This window comes from Podarcis vaucheri (assembly GCF_965113315.1).
Source record: "Podarcis vaucheri genome assembly, chromosome: 3".
NCBI classification, from domain to species: Eukaryota; Metazoa; Chordata; class Lepidosauria; order Squamata; family Lacertidae; genus Podarcis; species Podarcis vaucheri.
In genome coordinates, this window is record NC_138761.1 from 101,262,635 (window position 1) to 101,276,513 (window position 13,879).

At 42.6% G+C, this 13,879-nt stretch overlaps 1 protein-coding gene across 13 annotated transcripts in view; it reads left to right on the forward strand.

Moving 5' to 3' along the window:
- The window catches only part of DLGAP2 (DLG associated protein 2), a 402,575-nt gene that overhangs the window by 299,154 nt on the left and 89,542 nt on the right, over positions 1-13,879 (forward strand). For 5 of the 13 annotated variants that reach the window (XM_082215476.1, XM_082215477.1, XM_082215480.1 and 2 more), the window contains one exon: positions 6,029-6,098. The exons of 7 other annotated variants lie outside the window; for them this stretch is intronic. The gene's annotated coding sequence lies outside the window, so the exon portion shown is untranslated. Of the gene's footprint in view, positions 1-6,028; positions 6,099-10,360; positions 10,483-13,879 lie in introns of all 13 variants that reach the window. One more of the 13 variants, XM_082215479.1, reaches the window with a different exon arrangement.

A 13,879-nucleotide genomic window follows, 5' to 3' on the forward strand; every position in this document is an offset into this window, starting at 1 on the left:
ACTGAACCCAATACCTCCAAATGAATAATCTTCAAGATTAGCAATATCTGGCTATTAATGAAACCGTTTCTGCTGTCATTCTCCTGACACTCACACATTGTGCTACTGAAAGGATTTCTTAAAAGGAAAATCATTATAATTACACTCTTAACTTTTGTTTGTTCCTTTTCAGAACAATAGGGATGTGTTAACTGCAGTGATAAGACTTTTGCAACAGATTTTATAAAGGGTCCTGTGCTCGTTTCATCTGGTTTTTGCAAAGTTTTGAGAAGAATAAGCTTTTGAGTGCTGTATTTCTGGGCTCCCATCCAACCTGCTTGTATAAACCTCTGAATAATCAGTTCAGAAGCTGCGTATTGCCCCTCCTACCTCTAAGGTTTCAGACACCAGTGAGATTTTTTTTGAAGACGCTGAAGTTATTTTCAATGAGAACGGTGGTGTTCTAAAAGAAATTTAAATGATAAATAGGTGTTTTCCTCCTTCCAACTGCATAGCCGGATTTGTGGTATGAAACCACAACAAGTCATGAGAAAACTGAAACTAGTGAGGGCTCAGCACTGTATCCCACTACCAACTCCCCTGGGTCTGAAGCTTTCTGATCTGTGGCTTCACTAGGGAGTTCCTCATCTGAAGCCTCCCACCACTCCTTGTCATCCCTGACACCCTCATTACAGCCCCCACCCACAAATCAACAGATCTCTGGACTGCGTGGGATAGGGCGTAGGGGTTGTAGTAGGAGGCAGAATTGCTTTGTGCAAGTGGAAGTGCTTTTCTATTAGCGCAAAGCATCCTTGGATCCAAGCCACAGAACTGGACGTTTTCTGCCAGAAAGTGCTACTGAATGCAGAAAGGGAACTTGCATCCTTACTAGATGGAATCACAAGGTGTTGCTGGGGGTACTACATACTTAACAGAGAGCAGACCTTGGACCACCTCATTAAAAGGAGTGAGTTTGAGTGAACCATGCATGGAAAGATTCATAGATACATGACCTGATCTGTATATCTGCATTCCAATCCAAACATGATCCAATTTTTAGAGTGAACCAAAATTTTTTCCCCATTCTTAGTTTCACTGCTTAGTGCAATTCCTTTTCAGAAGATGCTCAAAGGACTGCAGACTTTTGATCAATCTATTTGACTAGTTTTGCTGTAGTGGAAATAGGAGCAATACTAGGCCAGGCACATATATACATGCCCCACACTCAGCAGCAGCCTGCTTTAAATGACTTTTATTTATTGTTTCTTTGCTATCACAAAAGCTCTCAACGTGCAGCTGTGATGTAATCTGATCACCAGTCTAGCTAATCTTAAAAATGTAGTAATTAAATAATAGGTATTTATTTGAGGATTTGTCAGGATTGGCTTTACGGTAATTTTTAGCAGTTTTGAATGGATCTCATAAACATAATGCTTATCTGAATGAAGTTGTGAATTATTTGGGTCTGTAAAGAACCATGCATTGAGGAGAAATATATATATAGTGTGAGGGAGGTTAATTTTGACCTTCTATAAATAAGCTATGTTTGTGCAACCTTCTGACCAGACAGGAGCTCAGAGAAAATTCAGTGGGTATGGAGTCTGCTCTCATGACACACTATTTGTGTGCATGTCCAGCCATGTACAGGACTCAACTTCTGCCTAACCCAGGGCTAGCCCTACCTTTAGGTAAAGTGAAGCAACTGCCTCGGGTAGCATATGCTGAGATATGGCAGCCCTCAGTTCTGTTGGAGAAATGTTGGCATACCTTGTCCATCACGAGCAACTACCCTGCTGACCTCCCTCAGGGACAGGGCTGTAACTTACTACTTGTTGTGAAATAGGTTTCAGCATCCAGTCCTACTATATGTGAATGGGTGTGCTTGGGTGTGCTGTTTTATCCTTTGTCTCAGGCAACCTGGCTTCTAGCATCTCTGAGGGTGAAGGGGGGGGAGGAGAGGGGGCTTTGTCCATGCCTTACCCTGCTGCTGACCTTGCAACAGCCATTTCCTGGAAGGGGGTCTTTTGTGAAACTATTAGCTGCCGTGCATGTTACTTTGCAAGCTCCGTTGCAAGAGGGCTCTGTGGCAGATGCAGTGGGAGGCTATGCCAGCCGCCTCAAATTTGCCCTCAGAGCAATTTTGTAGCTGCAAATGAACAAAAGAGAAGGGGCGCAGAGGTCCCTGATTTCCATCATCAAAGCCTTCACTGTCTTTAGGTAGGGCTGGGATAAACTCCCTTTCTGAAACCCCAAAGAGCTGATGCAAGTTAATGTGGACAAGATTGAGTTAGATGGACCAATGATGTCCATGTTGCCACCACTGTTGGCTGCAAAACTTGCCCCATAAGTATCTTTTGAAATCATAGCCTTCAAAACCAAAAGGGCAGGAAGGACAATTGATTTAAATGTATACAGCACCATTCATTAATATGGCACTTTATTCAGTGGCCTGTGCAACACAGACAGATTCCAGCCTCAAGGATCATACACTTGATTGGGGGCAAGAGGGCAGGATATGTGCTGTGAACTGCATGAGCACAATTAGTGTATGCAATAATGTGCTTATTGACTATAGCGCCTTCTCTGCATTTGAAGGAAAATCTCCATTGGAACCAATGGCATTTCCCCATGGGTTCTCTTTGCATAACCCAAATAAAGAACATGCTAAGGGCATTTACGCCATTAAAGTAACATCTAATTTGACCATCGAGAGCTACAAGTGGAAGGCAGCATCTGCCTTGACCGAGGGCTCATCCTCACTGAATCAGAACAAATATCAAGCAGGTTTTCTGCAGATTGGCTTTTGCTCTGATTCAGCAGTTAAACAGTGAGTTTTCCCAGGGAAAGTGATGGGGCAAATGGAAGACCACTCTGACTCATGCCTAGAAAAGCACAGGGCAAGCTGAAATGTGGACAAAGCCAAACACCCACAGTGATTCTGTGGAGAAGTGTGCTCTGTGCAGTAGGGTCTAGGGCAGCTTCAGTGGGAGGGGAGACATGCCGGAAAACAGACTGAAGCACCCAGGGAAGCTCCACTCACACTGAGTGCCTCCACCACATTTTGGCCTGGGTACCCCATACCATGGGACGTGGGTGGCGCTGTGGGTTAAACCACAGAGCCTAGGACTTGCCGATCAGAAGGTCGGCGGTACGAATCCCTGCGACGGGGTGAGCTCAATTCCCTGCTCCTGCCAACCTAGCAGTTTGAAAGCACGTCAAAGTGCAAGTAGATAAATAGGTACCGCTCCGGCGGGAAGGCAAATGGCGTTTCCGTGTGCTGCTCTGGTTCGCCAGAAGTGGCTTAGTCATGCTGGCCACATGACCCAGAAGCTGTATGCCGGCTCCTTCGGCCAATAAAGCGAGATGAGCGCCGCAACCCCAGAGTCGGTCATGACTGGACCTAATGGTCAGGGGTCCCTTTACCCTTTACCTTTACCCCATACCATACCATCACTGTCTGGTTTGTATCAATGAGTTTCACTCATGCCATTTTAGATCCATCTTCACATCTACTCTTGCTCATAGTACCATGCCACTAATATGAGCCTCTGTTCATTTTGTTAAATGTGTGGTTTATTATCAACAAAAATGCCAACGTTTTCTTATCCATTCATCCAGCTACATGGGGCACAACTCATTCATGCTAAAATCCCAGTGCAGAGAAATCCCGTGGCCATAGCCACTTGGAGTAATTAGTACATAAGCAGGGAGGACCATGTGACTTCTTGGCAGTAATAAGCATGTGTGCAACAGGTAAAAAATGCGCTGTTGCATCTTTGCAAATTTCTTTTGGGAAGTTGCAGGGCCCTGCCAGTTCATTCATTACTTCCTCCGTGTGGCAATGGCGGTGGACTAACTATTGGAGTGGGGCTGGGGATCGTATGACACAAGAAAAAACATGTTTTCATCACAATCCAACACGAAGTTAAGTGTGCTTTAGCCCGTTCATTTATTTCAACTTAAGCATATTTAAACGTCGAGCTGGGTGGTGTGCATTATGCACACATGCAACGTAAGCATGTCAGGGAGCAGGCTGCAGCCCAGGGTTAGCCAGTGTGCTGCCCTCCAGAGGTTTTGGGCTGCAACTCCCATCAAAAGGAAAATGGGAGTTGCTGTTCAGCGGCAACTGGAGGACTCACCACATTGGCTATGCCAGTTCTAGCTTAACGTTTCACCAGGCATGCTAGTTTTGAATGTGGGGAAACTGTTCTTTGTTGTTTTATTTACAGGAAGGAATATCCATCTATTTTTTGCATCTGGAAGAGACTGTCATAATTTTTCTAACATGATTATTGTGCTTTTTTGTGGAGCATGACTGCCATATATGACTGCTTTCAGACAAAATATCTAAATATTCTGTCATGAAGTGAAGACCACACCATCTAAAACATACTCATCTAAGTTGGCCATTGATTGACCCGTGTAATTGTCTGGTTTGTTGCAATGTATGTCCATCATACCATTTGACCTGTCGGCTATCATACGTCTTTCGATCAAGAGCACCTGGTAGTTTATGTGCATTCAATCCTTACCTAGAGTGGGTTGTTTTGTTATCATAATTAGGTTCTTCAAGGAAGGCAGCTGACATTCTCCTTGGTGAATATTTAGAGTAGAGTCCTACATTTTGTTACAATTCACTTGCTTCTTTCTTTTTTTTTGCAAAGATTCACAGCGAAATTAATAAGCCAAATAGTTCGAATTCATCATGTAAGGTTGCAGGTGATTATTTCAGGGTTCTGCTTGGTCACTTAATATAACTGCAAAAGAGTAAGACTCATGTAAGCTACATAATGAGAGCTTCTCTGTCTCGGCATTTGGACAGAGCATCCCATGTTGTGTGTGGTTTGCAGAAATCAAATTATTTATATATTCCATGAAGGTGATTCTCAACCTTTCAGCATAAGGCAGGCATAGGCAAACTGGCCCTCCCTATGTTTTGGGACTACAACTCCCATAATCCCTAGCTAACAGGACCAGTGGTCAGGGATGATGGGAATTGTAGTCCCGAATCATCTGGAGGGCCCAGTTTGCCTATGCGTGGCGTAAGGGCTATATTTTTATTTTTCCACACTATACTTCTCACCTTTGCAGGATCAAACAAAGCAAAAAGTTTCATCTGGTCACATTTGCAACTGTTTGATAGAGGAGCCCTAATGTGAAACTCTGAATGTCTTTAGCGGCTCCAAACTATCTCAAAAAAACCCCCCTCACTTGAGCAAATATATCCCTTAAACAGCTTCACATTTTCTTTCTTGCATTCAGAAATGCAAAAAAAAAAAAAAAAAAATAGAACATTGAAGTTACTTTAGGATGCAGTTGCAGAATGATGTATATTTTGTCATTATATTATTATTTTCCCATTATTGGGACAGTAAAGTAGTTCAGATACATTAGACTGTAGGAACACTTTCATAGGATGATTAAGTGTACAAAAGCAAATTATTTATTATAAAAATCACCCAAAACCTTGTACAATATTGCTACTGAAACTAATATCACCATTTTGATCTGCTGGTGCAGGCATAATGCTAAACCATAACTGTGCAATGCTTGGACTTGTGAGCCTCTTCCTGGCTTTTTCTCCTCTGACACAAGCCAGAGGAGGACATGAGAAGTTTTCATATTTGGATTTAAGCTAACCAGATTTCCATGTTACATTCGAAGTTTGGGAACTTTGGTTAGTTTCAACTCCAGTTAGTAAACAAGGCAGGATTATAAGCAACAGTTGATATTGGCTACTTTGAACTAACCATACTTCAGACTTCACGTTTGGGAACTCTGGTTAGTTTAAAAGCAAAAGTATCTGATTTCCTCCTCTGGTGGAGCCTGGGGCTTGCCATAGCTCAGGTATGAAACACTAAATTATGGTTTTAGCATTCTATCCAAACCAGGCCATGATATGGAATGTCAATAGTATTTATGGGTTTGCTTTTCTGCTTCTTTTGCAGTGTTGAAATATAGGTTGACAAAATGTTTACATTTAGCGTGTTGAAAATTGTTAGTCACTATCCAAAGCGCTAAGCATTAAGTATTATTATTACTTTCACAGATTTTGTTGTATTCTATGGAATCCAATTTTTCATATAAAAATGGAGTTTGGGGGCCACCTCTTTGAAAAGGTAACATTTCTTCTGTAGTTAAATGTACCGTAGCCTTAAGTGCAGTTAGCTTTGCAGACAAATGTATTTTAAATTTGCAAGCAGTAGGCATTATCTTGCATTCTTCCATGTGCCTTTCTTCCTGTAGTTTGCAGTGGAAATTCATAAACTTCACACCAGGTGTCCTGCTGGGTTGATTGATAGTTTAGGTGCTTCGACAGTCGCATGTGCATAAAATATGTCAAGGATTAGGAATATTCATTGACGTTCTCAATCGGCAGGGCCATGGAGAACCAACAAAAAATGTGAATTCCAATTTCTTGTTTGGTAGCTCATTCACATTTGAATGCCTACACTGCAATCTTTGTGGGCTGTTTCTTATGTTAACTAAACAGCATAGCTGACCCTCTGCTCCCTAAATCACTGTAGTAACATAGGCATTAGGGCAGGCATCGGCCCTCCAGATTTTTTGGGGGACTACAACTCCCATCATATCTAGCTAACAGGACCAGTGGTCAGGGATGATGGGAGTTGTAGTCCCAAAAACATATGAAGGCCCGAGTTTGCCTATGCCTGCATTAGGGAAACCACATGGGTGGGACATTTGGCACGGCTACATTCCACACTATTGCCACTAAGCCAAGGGGAAGAGCAGCGGTGTGCAAGAAATATCATTATATCACACACCCTTCCCATTGCATACATTACTGGAGGGGAGCAGGAAATAGACATGTAAAATATAGATAATCATACAGCTTGGGTAGCATAGGAATCTGCACACAGTATGCTTTCTTCTCAAGTGTCTTGATTTCTGTCTGTTTGTGAGGACTCTGTTTAATTGCTTTGGGATTCCTTTGATACTGGAAACCACACTTTTGATTTATATTTTCCCCTCTGGAAGGCCATTATTTATGCAAGTGTTTACAGGCAATGTAACAATGCAAGAAATGCTCTTGTTAAATAACTAGCATCTTCATAAACAAAAGGCACACTGCATCAGTACAACATCTCAGTGAAAGCTTACTTTTGTAATAATGCGAAGACATCTGCAGGAATTTCCATCTCTTGCCATAATTCCTCTGCAGCTCACAGAAAATAATAGCTTGACACACAAATCCATTAAACCCTGTGCTTTCCGTGTGAAGGGCTATTGCCCCACACTTAGCAAAGTTAGATTATTTCTAGGTGTTACAAAGTTGGTATTTATTTCTTTATTTCATGAAATTTGTACACAGCTTGTTGTGGGATGGGGAACATATCTCAAAATTCATTATTTGCGATACTTCCCATTTGTTTTGCTCTCCCCCCCCCCCAGTTCTGAAATTGTGCCTGGCAGGTATACAAACAAATAAAAAGTGTTTTGTTTACTTTTGTTTAGGACTGGCGCTCACTGATGCTATGGTGCTGTGGCATACTACATAAACTGTATGAGTCATTCCAGAGCACCAGTACCGAATCCCATTGATAAAGTTTATTTCTTGGGGTAGGTTGTAAGGACATGGGTGGGAACAGAATATATGGGCAGGGTATAAATAATATTTATTTATTTATTTATTTATTTACCCACCCCGCCCATCTGGCTGTGTCTCCCCAGCCACTCTGGGTGGCTCCTAACCGAATATTAAAAACACTATATAGCATTAAACATTAAAAGCTACCCTAAACAGGGCTGCCTTCAGATGTCTTCTAAAAGTAAGATAGTTGCCTGTTGCCTTGACATCTGAAGGGAAGGCGTTCCACAGGGCGGGTGCCACTACCGAGAAGGCCCTCTGCTTAGTTCTCTGTAACCTCACTTCTCGCAGTGAGGGAAACGCCAGTAGGCCCTTGGCGCTGGACCTCAGTGTCCAGGCTGAACAATGGGGGTGGAGACTCTCCCTCAGGTGTTGTTGTTAGATAAAGGCTCTGTGTATATAGAAAATGAGAACTTCACAAGGGTTAGGGCTCAGTGTCCTAAACTCTACATGGATGGGACATGAAGATCATGTAATTCATTTCAGATCCACACACAGAAAAGGAACAGCAGTACTGAAGTCTCAGGCCAAGCCTCCTAAGAACATCCAGAGACCCCGTCTGGTTGGTTCCTAGGGTGGGGCCTTGTCTATGGAGTGACCAACACACAATTCAGTTCAGTATTCTGGTGAGCATGTGAGAAGGAGGATACCCTCAGAGCCCTCATGATGGGTGGAAAAAGAGGCCATGATAAGCAGGGAACCAGAGTTATGTGATGGGTGGTGAAGGATGGGAACTGAATACAAGATAAAAAGATAAAAAGTTATTTTAGTAACTACACATATATCTTGCCTTTCCCCACAAGGAACTTAAGGCAGCAGCATACATGGTTCTCCCCTTTTCTCTATTTTATCCTCCTAACAAGTCTGCAAGACAGATTAGGCTGAGAGATATCTCTGGCCCAAAGTCACCCAGTGAACTCATGGCCAAGCAGGGGTGTAAAACTAGGGATGTGGGAGGGATTTGTTGGACCCTCTCTCCCCTCCCCACATGCTTCCTAATTATATTCTGGGTTCCCCTTCCCTCAATCTTCCAAAACAGATTTAAGGGGGATGCAGGTTCAGGAAGTTCTATTGTGCAGCCTAAAGTGTTTGCGTTACTGGAACCATTTAGTTGTATGGTATGCCATTATATATCAAGGGCCAAAGGCCAGGGCAAATAGGTGTCTCTTCATTTTGCCTGAAACAGGCATCCCCAACCTTTGGCCCTCCAGATGTTTTGGACTACAATTCCCATTATCCCTGACCACTGGTCCTGTTAGCTAGGAAACATGGGAGTTGTAGGCCAAAACATCTGGAGGGCCAAAGGTTGGGGGTGCCCGGCCTAAAACATATCTACAAAACACATTTAATACTGAAAAGTGTATCTTGCATCAAAAAGTGCAGATTTTAATTGTATGCTGACTTCTCATACATTCTTTCAAAAAAATCTGCAAAAATGTAATGGTACTGAACACCAGAAATACTGAAATGGGGCAGGATTAGGCTGCTCAGCCCACATCTCATCTGAACCCAGGTCTCCCTGGTCCTAGTCAAACACTCTCACTGCTATTACAAATTTCTCAAGGTCCACAGTGGCTTCAGTAACCAAACAATGATCTATGAAAGTCATGAATTACATTGCAGATCCAAAAAGAGCTGAAAATAGTAAGAACTATACTAAAAAGGAAGAGTTTTGATGTTTCCACCTTGTAGGTTACACTGGCATCCAATAAGTTTTGTAATCAAGATTAGAATTGTTCTGAAAATATGTCATGTAAGAATGGTTTATTCATACCTAGATGCTACAATTGGCTTATGAAATTGGTTTTTCATTCAGTAGGAAAGAGGCTGATTTTAGCATTCAGTGTGCTTGTTTTGAATGTCTTCAACATTTTCACTTGCTTTCACAATATTTCAGTTAGCTGCAAGATAGGTTCTATGACTTTGTTGCTAAGAATAAAAAACACAGTTTTGAAGTCCTCCATAGTATTAAAATTATTTCTGTGCTGTTAGTTGAATTATATCACCATTTTCAAATCATGCTTTCAGTGTGTTTAAAGCTCATCTTAACATCCCTTCCTATTGACACTGTATAAGAAATGTTCTCCAGAGGAAGACAAGAGTAACTGAAAAAAACAATGAAAGACATATGTTAATTGAATTTTTGTGAGTTGTTGGGGTGAAGATATAAAGGAAGAGGGACACAGGATATGTAACGCTTTGGGGAAGGTATAACACGTGGGAAGAGGTGGTATTCTGACCATTCATTTGAAAAAGAAGAGGACATAAGCAGTCAATTGTTGTACTCCAATTCCCATCAACTCCAGCCAGCACAAACATTGGTCAGGGATGATGGGAGCTGTAATCCAACAACATCTTTAAGGCTGCAAATTTCCCACCCCTGAAGGAGATGAATTCTTTACTAGGCTGGTAAATTATCTTTGAAAACTCACACAGAACAGTAACAAGAGTTAGCCAAATTTTAATGGATTGCAAATAACCCCTGTATGTATTGTAGTTTTCTCTTTTCTGGGGAAAGGAAGGAGAAAAAATACTTATCCAGATCCTAAAAGAAACCATTGAGTGTTAAGGTATTGACATTTGATGAGATATCTCAAGGTGATGGGAGAAGGCAGCAGCTGCCCTGCTGAAAACATTTCCTGCTACTCCAAACATGGCACCAGAAGCATAGCATTGCTTCATGAATTTCAACAATGTAATGAGCAAATAGAGTAGTGTCATAAATTTAAAATTTAAACTTGCAGATGAATTTGATCTATTTCTTTTTTTAAGAACCTCAGTCCCCTAACCTAGCAAGAAGGAGCCAATGAAGCTAAGATGGAAAATAGGCAAGTTTCCAGACACAGGCTGAAGGCCCTAAGATGCTCCAAGCATAGACCTTGAATGGGAGAAAAGTGCAAGGATCCTTTTCCCAATCTCTACACCTGCAATCAAACTTTCCCCTCCGCCATGTTGTCCCCAGATCTGCTCCAGAGGGTTTGGGGTAACCCCTAGAACAGATATAGAGTGTGTATATGGACAGCAGAGAGGGAGAAGGTTGTACAGGCAAAAATCCTTGCACTGATAGAATAAGTGACTTAGAGGTATATTGGACTCCACCCTTTGTTTTATTATGTGTGTGTACATACATCTAGTTATTTGACAGGGCTCAGTGAAGCTGGCTTAAGTAATCGGTTTCTGGCGTGCATGAAAATGTTGTCACAGAAATGGCCACTGTAAACATGTGATTTGTGCTGAAACTACGTGCCTTTACATGAAGACACTTGTAAAAGGTTTGCAATGGAGGCAGAGCCACACTTTTCAAACTGTTGCTTTATCCAATATCTTCACATGAATTTTCAGCTGTGCCTCAGAAGTGAATTCTGAACGCAGCTGCGCCTGTGAAACATTAGTTCCCTTTTTCCGTCATGGCAAGGAGGTGACTAATGTGGAGAGATCACAGATTCGGAGGACAATTTTGAACCTGAGGCATTTGTGCAGCACAAAACAGCTGGGTGATGGAGGACAGTTAATGCCCTTTCTTTGCTGTAAAGGGTTGATTGGGCTAATGAGGACCTCTGCCTCAGGGGCTTAATAAGCCTAGTTTATAATGTGGTGTTAAAAAAGACTAGACAAATTCATAGAGGATATGCCTTCCAATAGCTACTTAGCCATGGTAGCAAAGTGTAAGTCAGAGTCAGAGAACCTGAGGTCCTCTAAATGTTGGGCTACAACTCCTGTCATTTCTGACCATTGACTATTCTGGATGGGACTCTTGGGAAGGCCACAAGTCTTTGCTGTAACTCCAACAGAACAAGCAGCTCTCTGAATACCAGCTGGTGGGGACAAACTTCATTTCCTTCTGGGGGCATCTCGCAGGCATTTACTCCAGCAGAGCTCTTCTTCTGTTCTTAACCTTTAAGCAGTCATGGCTGGGGACAGGAGCAAATTTGGTTTGGATAGAAAGGTGCCATGCTTTTTAGCGGCTCCAAGCAGCTTAGAAGCTGTTCAGGGTTTAAAAGGGGGGGAAAGAGCAACCATCAAAATACTTCATTCAAGTTTTGCAGTACTGTGTATTCTGGAGTGTAAAGGTAAAGGGACCCCTGACCATTAGCTCCAGTCATGACCGACTCTGGGGTTGCGGCGCTCATCTCGCTTTATTGGCCGAGGGAGCCGGCGTACAGCTTCCGGGTCATGTGGCCAGTATGACTAAGCCACTTCTGGCAAACCAGACCAGTGCATGGAAACACCGTTTACCTTCCCGCCGGAGCGGTACCTATTTATCTACTTGCACTTGACGTGCTTTCGAACTGCTAGGTTGGAAGGAGCAGGGACCAAGCAACAGGAACTCACACCGTCGCGGGGATTCGAACTGCCGACCTTCTGTTCGGCAAGTCCTAGACTCTGTGGCTTAACCCACAGTGCCACCTGTGTCCCTATTCTGGAGTGTACTGCATTCCAACCCACACACACACATCCCCGGCGGAAGGGATGGGTTTGCTCCAGAATGTGTATCAGCCTGAAATCCTTCCCCATCCCGATTAGATGCTATAGAGAATATCTTTGTGTCTTCTCAGGTGGTGAGTGTAGATTGTTATAGGTCTTTGCCAAACTTGTGATGCTAAGTAAAGGCAGAAAGGGCTTCTCTAATAGTATTCACCAGCAGGTCACAGAAACAGGAGAAGGGTGTGTGTGTGTGTGTGTGTGTGTGTGTGTGTGTGTGTGGTGTATTCATTCTGTAATGCTTTCTGTCTCCAAGTATAGCCATTTTAAAATGCACAAAACAAAGTATAATGATTTCTTTTCTTTATAATTGGAGTTAACCATTCTTAATTCAAGTACTGATTACCTGGCTAATTCCAGAGTGTTTCTTTCATGTGCAATTTTCATTGATGAAAATTATGTCACTAAGGCTCAGCAATTATTTATTTTATGCAGCCGTATATTCATGGGTGTTTTAGGGCTCTAAGAAAAGGAAATCAGTTTTAGAGGGTAAAGTGTTTGAATGGGGAAGCCCTAATGTTCTGAATTAACCTAATCCAGTTAAAGTAATTCAGTGTCATGCAGATATTCACAAATGTTAGTAGGCAACTCACTCTCATCTAGGTTAGTCATTGTGAATAGGCCAGTGGACATTTATTTCTATATATCTTATCAGTATAATATATGAGATGGAGAAGGTTCATATTCCCAGTAGAGAGGGATGAACTTCTTTGTGTGCCCGGACACAGACATACTCACACACACCTGCCTGCCTGCCTGCCTGCCTGCCTGCTTGGGTCTCTCTTGACCTTTGGAGAAGAGCTCTTCATAAAACTCCACTCCTTGCAACAAAGTCTTCTGAGCACATTTAGATTACCAATTTTGGGAGCTGTCGTTTCTTATTCCCCCTGCTCAATATACAGGAGGAACACTTCCCAGCCTTCATGTTAGTAATGCATTGGGAGTTCAGAAGAGCCCAAAGTTTCAGCCTCGCCTACCATTTTCCCTCTTTCCCCATATATACTCTACTCTGACTAAACCCACAACTTGACATCTTTAGGTTTTGGGAAGGGTCCAAGGCTGTCTCCAACAGCCAAGTTATAGTGATTCAGATTACTCTTAGGTCAAAGAGAGTGCCCTAGATAGAAACATGAGATAGAAACAGGCCGGGTTGGCTGGGGTTGGGAAGAAGAGGGCAATTACAGTAAGTACAGCCTTAGAGCTCACTTCCCTCCTACAATCCCTTTGTTTGCCTTCCGCCTTGGAGAACAGAGATACATCCACCGTGATCACAGCTTGTGAAGTCACTTGACAACCACGGTGGCCACTCAAGTCTCTTTCTTCCTGCTGTAAACAGAGACATCTGAAGCAGCAACCGAATGGATCAGCAGCAAGTGGTGACCAGAAAAGGTCAGAGCAGTGGGATGAGTGGACAGAAAAAAGGATAATATTATTCATTCATTCCTATATACCATTTAAAGCTGAAAATGGGCTTCTAAGTTGGTTGCTGCACACAAACACACACACCAGTTACACAAACATTAAAATACATTTATATTTCCTTGAGCACGCCAGCACAGACACAGATGCCATTGCTACTGCTCCTCGGCTGACAAGTCCTTTCTCATCTCTAATCCCGCTATCCCTGTCCCATTTAGGTGCCTTTGTGCATTGGGGACTTGGCAGGGGATGCAACTTGAAGGGCAAAGAAGGGGAATAGGCTCTCCTTTTAATCCAGCTGCTCTGCTGCTTAAGAAATGTGGGAGAGAAGCAAAGGGCATTGAGAGATTTATTTTTCAGGGTTGGTACTGGTTTTTTGGTTTTTTTAAT